At 40.1% G+C, this 13326-nt stretch overlaps 1 protein-coding gene across 1 annotated transcript in view; it reads left to right on the top strand.

Moving 5' to 3' along the window:
- AMER3 (APC membrane recruitment protein 3) overlaps window positions 1-12486 on the top strand; it is a 44261-nt gene extending 31775 nt beyond the window's left edge. Inside the window, exon 3 of the mRNA XM_075099357.1 lies at window positions 7396-12486. The gene's annotated coding sequence lies outside the window, so the exon portion shown is untranslated. The remainder of the gene's footprint in view (window positions 1-7395) is intronic.
- The last annotated feature ends 840 nt before the right edge of the window (window positions 12487-13326 follow it).

The following is a 13326-nucleotide window of genomic DNA, read 5'->3' on the forward strand; positions in this document are numbered from 1 at the left end:
TCCTTCCCCTTTACCCTCCATCTCCCCTCATGGTAAGTGCTGCCTAAACAAAGACCAGTTTTTGGGTCTGTACTCCAAAGAGCTAGAAATGATGTCTAGAAATGACAATGCAAAGCAAACACCCACAGATGGATACAGACAGATGGTACAGTACAAGGAAAAAATGAGAGGGTACCAGCCAGCCCATCAGAAACAGAAGTGTCATCTAGTATTATCATATTTTCAGGGAGGGACTTTGGAACACCAGAAGCCCCCACAGGACAAAACATTAAATTTCTTCTTTGGAAACATAACAAGGAGACAATGCAGACTGGTATTGTTGACTAACCATAAACATGAATCAATATTTAGGTAGACTAGGATTGGCCTTCTGAAGCCTTGGAAGGGAGATCAACCACCAAATGATAGATGTGAATAGAGTAAGAGAAATGATGGGAAGCATGCAAAGTGACAGGTATTTGGGTTAGTATAAGCAGACAGAAAAATACCATCTTTGCCACAACATTCTGAGCGGATACAAACAGGCAAGACTATGCTTATCAAGGCCAGAAGAAAGAGAAATTTTGATACCTCGGAAGCAAAATGAACAGAACATGAATTAGAGCCTTAGTCATATGGATAAAAGGATTTTATGTACAGAATAGACCAGGTGCAGACACAGTCTGGATGTGAGAACAGAGAGAATTTTGAGTCAAAGAGCACTGGAGCAGCTTGCAGGATAGTGGGCTGTACCCAGAAAAAGAAAAGGAGTTGGCTTAGGAAAAGTAATTGCAAACATACTTAGACCAGTTTGATACTTACTAATGATTACTAGGGTCTTGTGTGCTGACCCTAACTCTAGCTAATCAGCAAATTACCACAGATGTGCAACACAAAGATGACACAGGATTCGCTGCAGTCCAGACTGACTGTACCCTGCAGACACAGCCAGCTTGTACTTCTCAATGAGACAGATGCAATTTAACACTCCTAACTGCCTGTAAACAGTACCTTTTTTTAAAACTGAAGAATTTGAGAGACTGTATTGCATTCATTACCATTTCAATCAACAGCAGCACAATGCAGCACTGACAAGATTCAAATGACTACCCAATATAAATGATCTGAAAGGCTCATGATAGCTAGAGGAAGAGATTATTTACAGACTATTTTAATATAGGCTTCCTATTTGGCAAAGATTTTGCACATGTGAACTTGTCCCGTGCATCAGACATAGGGCTGTGCAGGCAGCATTTTCATAAACAGAGATAAGAAAAGAAATAAGGTTGAAGAAGGCGTAACAGAGGGATTGAAAATTGATTTTCAAGCTGTCTGTGACCTTGACTCAGAGGTTGAACGTGAGCTGTGAAGCAGACAATGAGGAAGGGGACAAGTTGCAGACAGCAAAACTGCAAATTTTGGAATCAGAGATTTTAGACAAATTCTGACAGCCTGTAATCAAGTGCACTAAGCATGTGATGATATTTTAACTTGCAGGGACAGTTGAGTACTTATGAAAACACAATAGAGCTCAGACGCTATTTTTCCAGAGATAATGTTTTAGAAGGATGTTATTCAAGTCACTTGTGATGAAAAAAAGAAAAAGAAAAAGGAAGATAAATTTCTATACAATATATCAGTTATTTTATGACCTTGTGATAATCCCATTTGTTCACATGCTCACGAAATACTTCCACTAATTCATCTTCTGGTCTGAAATTTTTTAGGATGGGTCCGCAGACATGAAAAGATTCAAAGAAAGAATGTAGTTATGCAGGTAGAGGAAAACACCAGTCTCTGGTAAACTACATGGGATGCAGTTAAGAAAGGCAGGGCTGCCTAACATTTGCAGTTTGTCACTGAATTATGGGGACAGATACAAACTGATCTGAACAGTTTGTTCGGAACTGCAGAACAATCAGGGACCACATTACTAATACACGACTATGTTTCTTCAGCAAGAAAGAGTTCAAGAGGCTCTGTCTTTTTTTTCTTCTTTCTGTGCCTTTTCTGTTGTGTAGCTTGCGGAAAGCAGGGGCTAGCAGGGTAGGCTGGGTCCACACTGAATGTGCTTTGTCAGCATGGGTATTATGTATTATAATATTATGCAGTACATTATGCTGGCACAGCATTCTAAGGCAGATACAGCTTATAAGAGCAAAAAAAGTTTTTACAGTATAACTTTTTGATTCTCTGGGAGTGACCAGTCAGTTTTTTACACAGGTGGCTTCTAGCAACGTTACTGTTTGTCAGGTCACACCCCATTGTGCTGATCTGTGCATCACTGTGTCATAGCAAAATCTGTAGTACAGTCCTGGCCTTTGAGCTATGGAGGAACCAACCTCTTCTCTACGTAGAAAACATTGCTTTGGCTTCTTAAGATCTCTAGAGTGGCATATAAAGGCTGGAGAAGGACAGGGAGTGTGCACTGGATTTCTTGCCTGTCTAAAGCTCATTCTGACTCCGGCTGAGAATCTGAGTACTGCAAGCAAGCAAAAATGCACAGTGTTCAGAGATATAATATTACATAAAGGACCAGTTTATAACATGAAGCTCCTTTGGCCCTTGCGCAGAGTTCCTCTTACCTCATGGGGCACCAGCACAGCTGCAGCCTTTTTATGTGGGTGGTCAGTCTTCAGCAGGACTGAAATCCAACCTAGTATTGCCAGTAGTATTGGGAGTTTCCTACAAAGTGTGCTTCTGAATAGAAATCATAGTACTGTTTTTTTTTTAGTGTGCAGTAGTCCACTCAAGGCACTACTGAGAAATGATCCATGCCCATAGAAACTGTAGTGGCTGGGAAATGAAAGCCCTTCCTGCAAAATATTTTATTTTTTAAAAAATTGGGCAATTATTTTAAAACCATATTCTTCATGGAAAGGGAGTTTCTGAATATGTCCATGGCAGACCACTGAGATAGATTATCTGTCTGTTTTGTGCATGCTGCTTATGGTCAATTCTGTTTTACTAATTGGCAAATCTTCCAGGCAGTGAGGCATTTTTCTTATTTTCCAGGAAGAATCTTTTTGTTCCAGTAAAACTGAATTTTCACAAAGAATATTTGAACTTTTGAAATGTAGTGTATTCCCCATCTGAATATCATTCTGTCAGAAAATTCCCAGCTAACTTCTAATTTACGCAACCAGCTGGAGCAATTAGCTCTGTGTGATAATGCTAAAGCAGAGCTATTAAATAACCTTGACATCAAGGTTACAGCAATTCAATGGCCAGGCTAGACAAAGAATGCCTCAGGGCATTCCCTCATAGTAGAAACTGCTCCTGCAAAGAGTCTGCCTCAATTTCCCTTTCCCAGAGGCTACTTAAATTTATTTTTTTGGGGGGGAGGGGGGGAGGGGGGGAGGCGGGGGAGAGGGGTAGCTTTGGGGTCTCTACTGATCTCTTAACTGATGCTGTTATTAGGCTTCCAGTCCTGACTTCCTTGATTTAGAATCTCCTCCTCCTCCTGTTCCCCTTCAACTGCAATCAGCAGGCTTTTCTCCTAGGTTAGGCAGTCCTTCAGATACATGGTTAACTTCACTCATCTAATCACTCTCAGTTCTGGGGCTGATAACACAGACAAATCTTTGTCCTAGATGGGAGAAGCAGAAACCTTATAATGCCATACTACAAGATTCTTCATCCCAGGCCCTTAAGGGACCAGTGGCCCTACATTCTAACTTGCCTCTGACATTAATAGCTCCCAAGACACTCTTCTCTCTAGCAAAGGCTGCATCAAATATTTTTAAACAGATTTCCTTAGGCACATGAGCAACCGATCTTGCAAAACACCCCTTCTGGCCTTAAAGGGCCAGTGTTCTGCTGCAGTGAACAAAAGATTAGAATATGTTCCTCAGGTAACCTCTAGAAAACTGCATGATGCAAAAAGAAAAATAACATAAAAATTCAAAGCATGTAAAACAATGCTTAGAAATTCAACTGATAAAAGAAAAAGTCACACCAGAGACAAGAAAAATCTTCAAATGTGCTTGTAGGAGGAAGGAACTGAGAGTCAGGACACTACTAAGACTGTCCCACAGTATTAATTTGCAGGTACAGCTGAGATGTCATGAAAACTGTATCATAAAAGGGGAGCTGCTAGAAGGAGTTGATAAATAATCCCAGTAAAGGCTGAGCTGATATTCGCCCATAAATTCTAGGGAATCTGCTGATGAAATGACTGAGCTGCCTAGGACATATTAAAAAGTCAGACACTCTACCAGAGAACTGGATTTAGCAGTAAGGATGGCGACCTCAGAAATTACAGGCTGCAGAACCCTCCTGCGCTGCCGGGCACAATCAGGACCTGAATAGCCAGCTACCAGACCTACCGCCCTGCTGCAATCCTTTCTTGTTCAACCGACTGGTACTCCTGCTCTGCTGTGCCACCTTGTGCTCACCAGCCGACAACACACTGCTTCATGAAATCGGTTAACTGCACAAGCAATGTAATAAAGTCCTTCTGGCTTAAACTTTCTGAGACCATAAGCATGTACACGGCAGTCTATGCCAGGTGACACAGCTATAAACAGGGCACATGGATACTGGAATGCTGTACTATCAAAATCTTTTCTGTATTCCTGTGAAGGCCAAGATGCTCACAGTTGTTTTCAGATTTTTCAGTGATTACAGGCAGTTTTTTGAGTTCATAGCAATTCAGATCATCAGGTAAGATCTCATTTCTCACAGTTGCTACCAGAACAATTGTATTGTCTCCAGCCCTTGTCTTCTGGGCTGTCAAAAACCATGTCCCAGGGCCCAGAGCACGGGACGCACATTAAGAACTTCCCTATCCCATTACCAACTCTGATGCTGACACGTAGGATTTTTGAATAAGCAAATCACCACCCTGACTCTTTTACTTACCTTATTTTAAAATGGATATGACATTTCTTTCACCAGGGTGACAGGGCATCAGTGTGATTTTTTACAGCAGATGGGACTTTAGAGATCTGCTAACTACATTACAAGCTGACAGAAGCACCTCTCTGAAGACAGGGGCACACTGGGAGCGTAGCAGAGTACATTCAACAGAAGGAGGTCACAGCAATTCAAACAGCTCAAGAAGGTCTTTGCACTTAGCAGCTGTTTGTAGAATTTTTCAAGGCACATGTTAAACCTCTTTGCTTTTTCAGGGACTGCCAACATTCAGGTTACATGGGGATTTTCAGGTGCCAAAAACCTCTCATTTTTGGCAAGCATCCTGAATGACTTCGGTCATGGCAAAGAAACTGTGCTTGTTAGCAAAAAACCTTAGGAACAACACAACTTGGGAATCTACCTGATAAATTCCACACTGCAGTCGTCCTGGTCTCATCAATCATGGCATACAAAGCCCACCCACAGAAGTAAATCTATTATGTAAAAACATTGAAGCAAGGACCCCGCTGCCTAAGACTGCTATAGCAGAGACACGCAGAGGTGACGCACCCAGGGTCTGGAAGGCGGAGATCAGCCACTAGGTGTCAGAGCTCCACTGGCAGTCCTGCCGCTTGTCCTCCCGCGGGGAATCCTGCCTCACCCCGCCGGGAACCTGACACGCTCCGGCAGCTGTACTGCACGGTGCTAGAGGGGGCGAATTGGTTCATCAGTCACTTTTAACCCCTGGAAAAACTGTCTACAGACCAATGAAAATAAACTGTAGTAAGCTTATGAATATCGCAAATTCCTGTGCTGGCCTGCCAAATACCACTGCAGTATTTGTGTTTGGGATTCTCAAAGGATTAGGCCTCCTCCCAGCTTGGGGAGCGTGCCTGGGTCAGGGGAGCAGGCAGGAATGCAGCTATTCCCAGCCACTTTAAACATGGGTACAAACTGGGGAGCCATTTATATTACTGCCTAGGGAAGCTGACAGTCTTGATTGTGTACAGGAGACCCTAAGCATGAGTTTCTGAGTAAGAATAACAAGTATTGAAAGAGTACAAAGGTGTCTTCCTTTTATATAAACTGAAATATAAATAAAGATAGTATGAGGGCAATAACTGTTTTTTACTTAAGAGCTTGCACTGAGAACATGTTAAGAGTGAGCTCCTGCTGATACAGAGGTGACTTTGGTCCCCTCCTGGGAATGCCCTGCCCTGTTCATCAGGCAGGCTGCCCTCCTCTGCCTGCCTGTCACATTTCTGTTGCTTCCTCCTCACAGCTGGCAGAGGTTAGCAGCTGGCACAAGGGAATTGAAAGTGCAGCTGAATTACAGCTATAAGAGCTCGTAAGTCTCAATACACCAGAGAGGTCCATCCCAGCTGATTTGGTATTATTTTTTAGGAGTACCTAAGGCAGTTTCTTAGCAAGAACTGTCTGGGGGGAAAGTAGGCATATACTTTCCTCTATTGCCTCATTCAACATCTAATCCTGGACTTCTTTAAATCAGTGCCTTCTAACCCACAAAGCAAGTAAGTCCCTTACATGAGCTCTGGAAAAGGACTCTGCCAGGCCTGGAAGAGGACACATGAATGACACCAGAGAGGAATAGATTGATCTGTCCAAATCTATTTGCTCAGTTTTAGTGTCACTGCTGTCTGAGCCAACAGCTGATGTCATGGGAAGGGAACAGGAGATCGTCAAATAAAAGGAAGGCTGAGAGGTCTGGGCTGGGAAGGGGGGATGATGGGATAGCTGCAGTTGGTGGAGGAATACTGAAGCCAAACAGAAATGATCAAAGATCACCACCACTCTGAAAAAAAGGCTGGGAAACCACTGAGCTGCATCACTAAGAATCATGAAAAAGATATAACCACATTTTTATGAGTGGTGAAGGATCTGGGCAGGCAGTGCTTTATTTATTTCATGAAAATTCAGAAGCTTAATGACAAAATTCCTGCTAAAAAGACACTTCAGGTAGATGCAGATGGCATATGGTACAAAGTTGGCAAGTTACTCTGTACTTGTTTATCCTCACCAGCATGGAAGACCTATTTCCTACTCCACAAAGAGCTACTGTACATAGCTTAGAGGTACACAGGGGCTTGTGACTTGACATTTGAAAATGGGAAAAAATGAGAGTAAGACCTGGCATCTGGCTGGGGGGGGCCTCCTTTAATTTCTAATGCCACAGCTCAAGGCAATGACACTGTTCACAGCTTTTTCACCCTCTGCTCTGTAAGAGTATTCTCAGTGTGTGTTATGGCAGTAGATACCTTGATACCCATTAAATAACAGATTTACTGGAGTTCCAGGAAGAGATGGATTTTAGTGCTAAGCGCTGCAGTATTCTGTGACTGAAACAGTGTTTACTCTGAATCAACAAAACAGGAAATTCTTATGTCATTGCTAATCTGGCCCTGGTTGCACTCTGGTGGAAGCCAGTTTCTATTTCTGGTTTCAGTTATTTTCCTTTGTTCACTTTTTCAGCAATAGATTGTTAAGTAAAAACCTGAAATAAATATGTGAACACTTAAGATGTTTATGCTTATATTGCAGGTACAACGCTGAAGAATCCACTTGTAGATATGGATGCTGCCCCGCCATGTGTAATATAGCATGACATATTTCCATGACGTTGTATCGATGTCAGAATCAACAAGGATTTCTCTCTAGAGATCCCACTAGAGATGTTGTGGCAGAAAATCATGCTAGTCTAACTGATTAATATAGTTAGGAGTTCCTGACAACCACACCTCCCTGAAACTGTGTCTGCAGATGGGTGGTAACTAACAGTCTTTTTTGGGGAAAAAAAAAAACAACAACAAAAAACCCACAAAACCCAAACAAAAAACAACCCCAAAAAACCCTTCAGTGGGTTTGTGAAAAAATTCATGCCATGACAAGAAGGTTTAAGAAAAAAAGATGGCATGTTTCGATCACATCGGACCACACAACAACTGAGAATACCACTATATTTTTAAAATGCAGGTATCTGCAGCATTCACTTGGGCAGTTGTTATAAAGTGATAAAATTGTTCTCCGTTGTGCTAATTTTTCTTGAATTTTACAGAAATACTTTATATATTTTATGGCAACTGTTTAACCATCTTAAAGAAACAAGGTTCTAGACTGCAGATTACATTAATATGGCAAGATTCACTGCCTGGGGAAAGATATTTTGTAAACATACAAATGAAAATATCAGGAAGCATAATATAGTATGCCCTATATTGTCCAAAGACATGTATTTATCATGAGCAGAAATGGTGAATAGGATGAGGATGTGTACTTGAAAATCATAAACAAAAAGATAACTTCTTGGTTCTGTTTTAAAGGAGAGAAAACATGCTGTTTATACCCATGACAACAGCTGTACTTTATCTTATACAAAGCCTTCTTTTTCCAATTTAAAAACCAGTCTCAAAGTACTAGGTAGGATACATTGTTAACCCAGCTTTGTTTTTTTTTGTGGCAACCTTGGAGTCAGTTTAACAGAACAGTCATACCCCAGTTCGAATTTGGTCTTGGCTGCCTTACACTCTGAGAATAAACTGAAAAAAAACCAACTGTGCTTTGTAGATGGAACCAGATGATCAAGATTGATTGCCCTGAGCTTTGCTGTCTTGGGGAAAAGCGGAAGAAGGACCTATGAGGCTGGGCACTGAAGCAAGGTTAAAATAATTGCTTCCTGGCTCAACAGTGAGCTCACACCTTGGTACAGAACACGGCAACCTTATTCCTAAAATTCACTGAAGTGGCAAGGAATTAATCTCATTTAGCTTTATTTGCCAAGGTAACTGTCCATACTTTGTCTATAGTAAACAGAAGGCAACAAATAACTACAGAGGTTGATGAAAGACTCTCTGGAAATAATTCTCTCTATATATTTACAATATAAGGCTCCCGGACAAATACCTTCAATTAGATGCCTGAATTTTGATGTCTAAATTTAAGATGATTTCTACCTTAAATCTTTTATAATGGCAATAATATATATCCACAGCATTTAAATGATGTCTGCATTTTTAAAAACTGTATGCATCAAGACTATGATGCTATAAGATGAAACCACATCCCCTAGATACGATATGCACTTTCTCAGTATTACTCTACAATTACCAAGAAGAGAGAGGTTCTCTCTCCAACATCCCAAGACTGCTAATACAAGTCAACTTTCAGAATGCAGTCAATTTACCACCAGTACCTCCTTAAAATATAGATTATAGGTGCCCAAGACCCTCTTCCATGGCACAAAACTACATCTCTGAGGACTGCTAAAAATCTGCCATTTAAACTATAAAAGCCTGAAATGCCAAGTTCATCATATAGGCATTCTTTCCTGAAATGCTAAATGACACATTAGATTTGGGCTAATCAAATAACAATAAAAAAACATAGGGCTTAACATTTCAGCAACAGACAGAGTCTGTACAAAAACTAGTTGTTCCTCATAAAAGTGATCCCTTTCCTTTTGTAATTACTACACTAGCCTCCTTCACTACCTTCACTCACCAACTGTCTCTTGTAAAAGTACACAGAGCCTCAAAGAAACAGAGAGGCAGAACTTCCCTACTCTGTAACATACTGCTCATCTCTTCCCTGGATTGCAAGTTGAGTAACCAACATTATGGAGGAAAAGAAAGGCAACAGAAGGAGAAAATTCACTTTGCTGCCACAAAGCAAAGGAGACAATATTCCAAAGGAGACTATTATTCCTCCTGCCTTACAGGCACAGAGCAACAAACCATTTGTCTAACATTATTTATTTCCCAGTTTGGTGCCTTCTTTCTCCTTCTGCTGCTCTTCTCCCTGTAAGTCCTACTCACCTGTCAGAGCTACCCAGTCCCTGCTGCTGCTTATATTAAAAGTATCCCGATCTCCTCTCTTGTGCTCACTGCCCTTCATGCAGAGAGAAGCAAACAGCTTCCCTCTGTAGGCCACCTTCTGCTCTCCTCCCAGACTTTAAAGCTGGGCTTTGTGGCACTGTCTGTGCCTGGACAGTGGTTCCCTTATGATACAAACCATAGGGAATGAGTGCAGACAGGGACTTATGCAGGCCCAGCGTTGACACACATAGCCCACAGTTCCACATGCACAGACTTCTGTTGGGGAAGTAGGGAGGCATGTAGATTTATGAGCCACCTGCAGCCTTTGAGCTTATGGACACATCTAGTTCTAGAAATAAGTGTATTGCGCTCTGAGATTCAAACGTCCTGGGTTCAGCCCATGCTGCCAAGAGAACAACTGTGGATCTGCATTACACACCATGGAAAAAATGCCTGTGGGTAGTCTATTCTAGTTCTCCCCATGGAATTGCATGACTGCTAGTACAATGTTGGGGGAAGCTCAAAAATTTTCAGGGCTTAATCATTCTCCGTTTAAAGAACTAACAGAAAATCTACCTCCTCAGAATCATATTGAATAAGAGGTTTACCAAGATTGGCTGTAAACTAGTTCGGAGGAAAATCTTTAGATTAAACTTGTTATATTACATGAGAAACACCTCCTTAAGAAATGAGAACATGCTGGTGAAATTAACCCATATATTTGAATATTCAATTTCTCATGCAGTGTGTAGCTGTGAGAACAAGTTCCTTCCACCTGTTTTCAGCCTAACATCCTGACATTCCCCTTTGGTGTTAGATGGCTTTTTAACTTTTAAATAGATAATACAAAAATTTAAGATAAATTATTAAAAACTTTGCACAGACTTTTGTGGCTACAGAATTTCAGATCAGCTTCTGTGAAACTGCTCATCTATTTAATGTCTTGTTTTTACAAGAATAGAAGCAGTGACCGGTTATGTCCACACAATCAGAATAATAATTAAAAGAACAATATCTTTGTGCTAAAGATAATCTCCAAAGAATAAAAAAGATTTTTTTCCCTTCTGATGGTTCACTGAAATGTAGAAAAATTCTTTTTAAAAAGTTATATTCTGCTAGAGACATCAATCCTTGACATTCCTTCTTTTAATGAAGTTTTCTAGAGTTTCAGAGGTGTTTTGGGAACTCCCAGGACATAGAACAGGTACCTGAATACCCTTAATAAAACCCCACTTCCTGCTTTGAATGGAGAGAGCATTCACCACTTTACAGAACTGGAGTGTTAATAATCTCATGCTAGTAAAAATGCCTGGAAAAAAAGTAGGAAGAAATATCAGAACCACATGAACTGTCAGGTAAGTGTCCCTTCCAAAAGCAAAGTATTAAAATGGCTTTCAGGTATTCCAGTCAAATATAAGTGATGTGAACTTAGCAACAAATAGTTGAGTAACATTTTGCTTCACTTACAGTATTTAATTGTTCAAAATAAGTTGGAGTGTTTGGTGGCAAGATATTGTAAATGCTTAGCTTTGCGGCAAATGCACAGGCTGCACAATGAAGTTGCAGGTAAATGGAGGGATATTTAAGAGCGAACAATGTCACATATTCCAGCTTCTACGTAATGAAAAGGATACAAACCAGTGGTACTCTTGGACAACGTATGTGCATGGTACATATACATACACATGCATAATGAGGGTGTACATGCACATAAAAGAGGGGTAGTGCAAACTTGTTAAGTTCAAGAATAGGGAAGAAATCTGAAGCAGGTACCATTTAAAAATCTGAGTAGCACATTAATAAAATTTTCAATACATATATGATTTATTCTGTAACTAAGATACATGCATTTATATGCTGTTTAACATATTTTATTAACTATTTTTCATATGTCATATCTGATGTACATATGCTTTATGTATTATATTTTAGTTACCATATTCTATGTCACATACTAAAGTCACTTGGATTCTGTGTTATGTTTGGTCTCCGATCAACACTGCTTTATTGCTTTACATGACATTAATGAATCACTATTTCCAGCACTGCAAATTTGTTTTTCAGCAAAAAAACCCTACTGCTTATGAAGAATTTTTTTTTTTTAAATCCCTCGCCTATATATGAGGCTTGAGGAACCAAAATTCACTATTCCTCTAATTCTCCTCTGTGTGGAAGAACCTGGCTTATCAATCAATCAGTACTGGGAGAATCAGAATACTGAGATCAAAATACTACCTACTGTAATCTTATTCTGAGGAAGTTAGTAGATTATCAAGTGTATGCCATTTGGAAAGTGGATAGTTTCTAAACATAGGCACTTACTGCTTTGAGAAGTGCCATGTTTAAGAAGAAGGGAAGTTCCAGCCTCTCTGAAGAATTAGTCCTGATCTAACTGTTTAACAAAAGCTCATCTGTACCTTTTGCAGCATGCTTTATAAATCAGTTGGTCGACTCCTTGAAGAAAGTGCTAATTTCCAGGCACATCTTAAAGTGTCTCAACTTCGTAAGTCTTAACTGTCTGAGAAATAAAGAAAATAAATTGAGAGTTAAACCTGGCATAAGAGAGCACAGACTACAGTTTGAAGCTTAACACTAGTTAAGTATAGATGCACATTATATTTGCCTTGTCTTTCTAACTGTGGGAAACCATTTAAGTAAAAGGATATTTAGAAATACTTCAAAACTTCAGCAAGATAAAGATGCATCATTTTTTAAGTTGATAAAACACACTTCTCAATTTAGTTTTCTGTAGCCATGTTTTAAATATATTTATAGCTTTATACTTTAATACAATGCAATAAGAGCTAGCGGAAAAGTTCCTTTGTTACCACAAATAAACTATTTAGAAGAAAACTGTTACACTACTATAAAACTATTGTTAATCCATATTCTACCATAGTTTCAGATTCATTTACATCCAGACATACAGTGCAAGTGCCACCTGAACTTCTATAGCATTATAGTATATTTTCTAACCTGAGAACTCCAAACTGACTCTGTGTGGTGCTGATCACCACAGCATTTCCACTCGAATGTTGATGAGTACTCAAGATGCTAACCACGTCCCTGAATAGTAACTTTAGTCTTATATTGAGTATTTAAATGGATTCAGCCATAAGCATCTGTTACTCAATTACAAGGGCTTTTGAAAGCAACAGCTTGCTTAATATTAATAGAATTGTATCCATGCATTAATGCTCTTGAGAAGAAAATTGCAGAAAGGGAAGGAAAAAGGCAAATCATTCTGTGATGCAACACCAATATGCTAAAAGCTGGTACAACCTGAAATGCAACAGTAATCGGAGAAAGTACTAAACCACACATTCCTATCAGTGGGCCTTTAGCAGGAGCTGAGAACCCTCATCATCTTAAAAAATGAAGAAGGTAACGACAGGCATGATAACACAAATGAGAGGGCCACAATCCAGTTGACGATACAATAAAAAGGAGCACGTGTCTTAATACCATATGGAACAAAGAAAGGCATATTGCTGTGATTACAGAAATAAGCAGAACACCAGGAAACTTGTGTGTTGGTGATGCACCAGGGATGTGCCAGATAACAACCCACAACAGTCTTATGTATATTCTGCGTGGCTATGGGTGTTGATGGCAGCAGGGCACAGGCAGACCAGACTCTGAGCAGAAGCAGAGTGCTGAT

Source organism: Phalacrocorax aristotelis, chromosome 7, assembly GCF_949628215.1.
Source record: "Phalacrocorax aristotelis chromosome 7, bGulAri2.1, whole genome shotgun sequence".
NCBI classification, from domain to species: domain Eukaryota; kingdom Metazoa; phylum Chordata; class Aves; order Suliformes; family Phalacrocoracidae; genus Phalacrocorax; species Phalacrocorax aristotelis.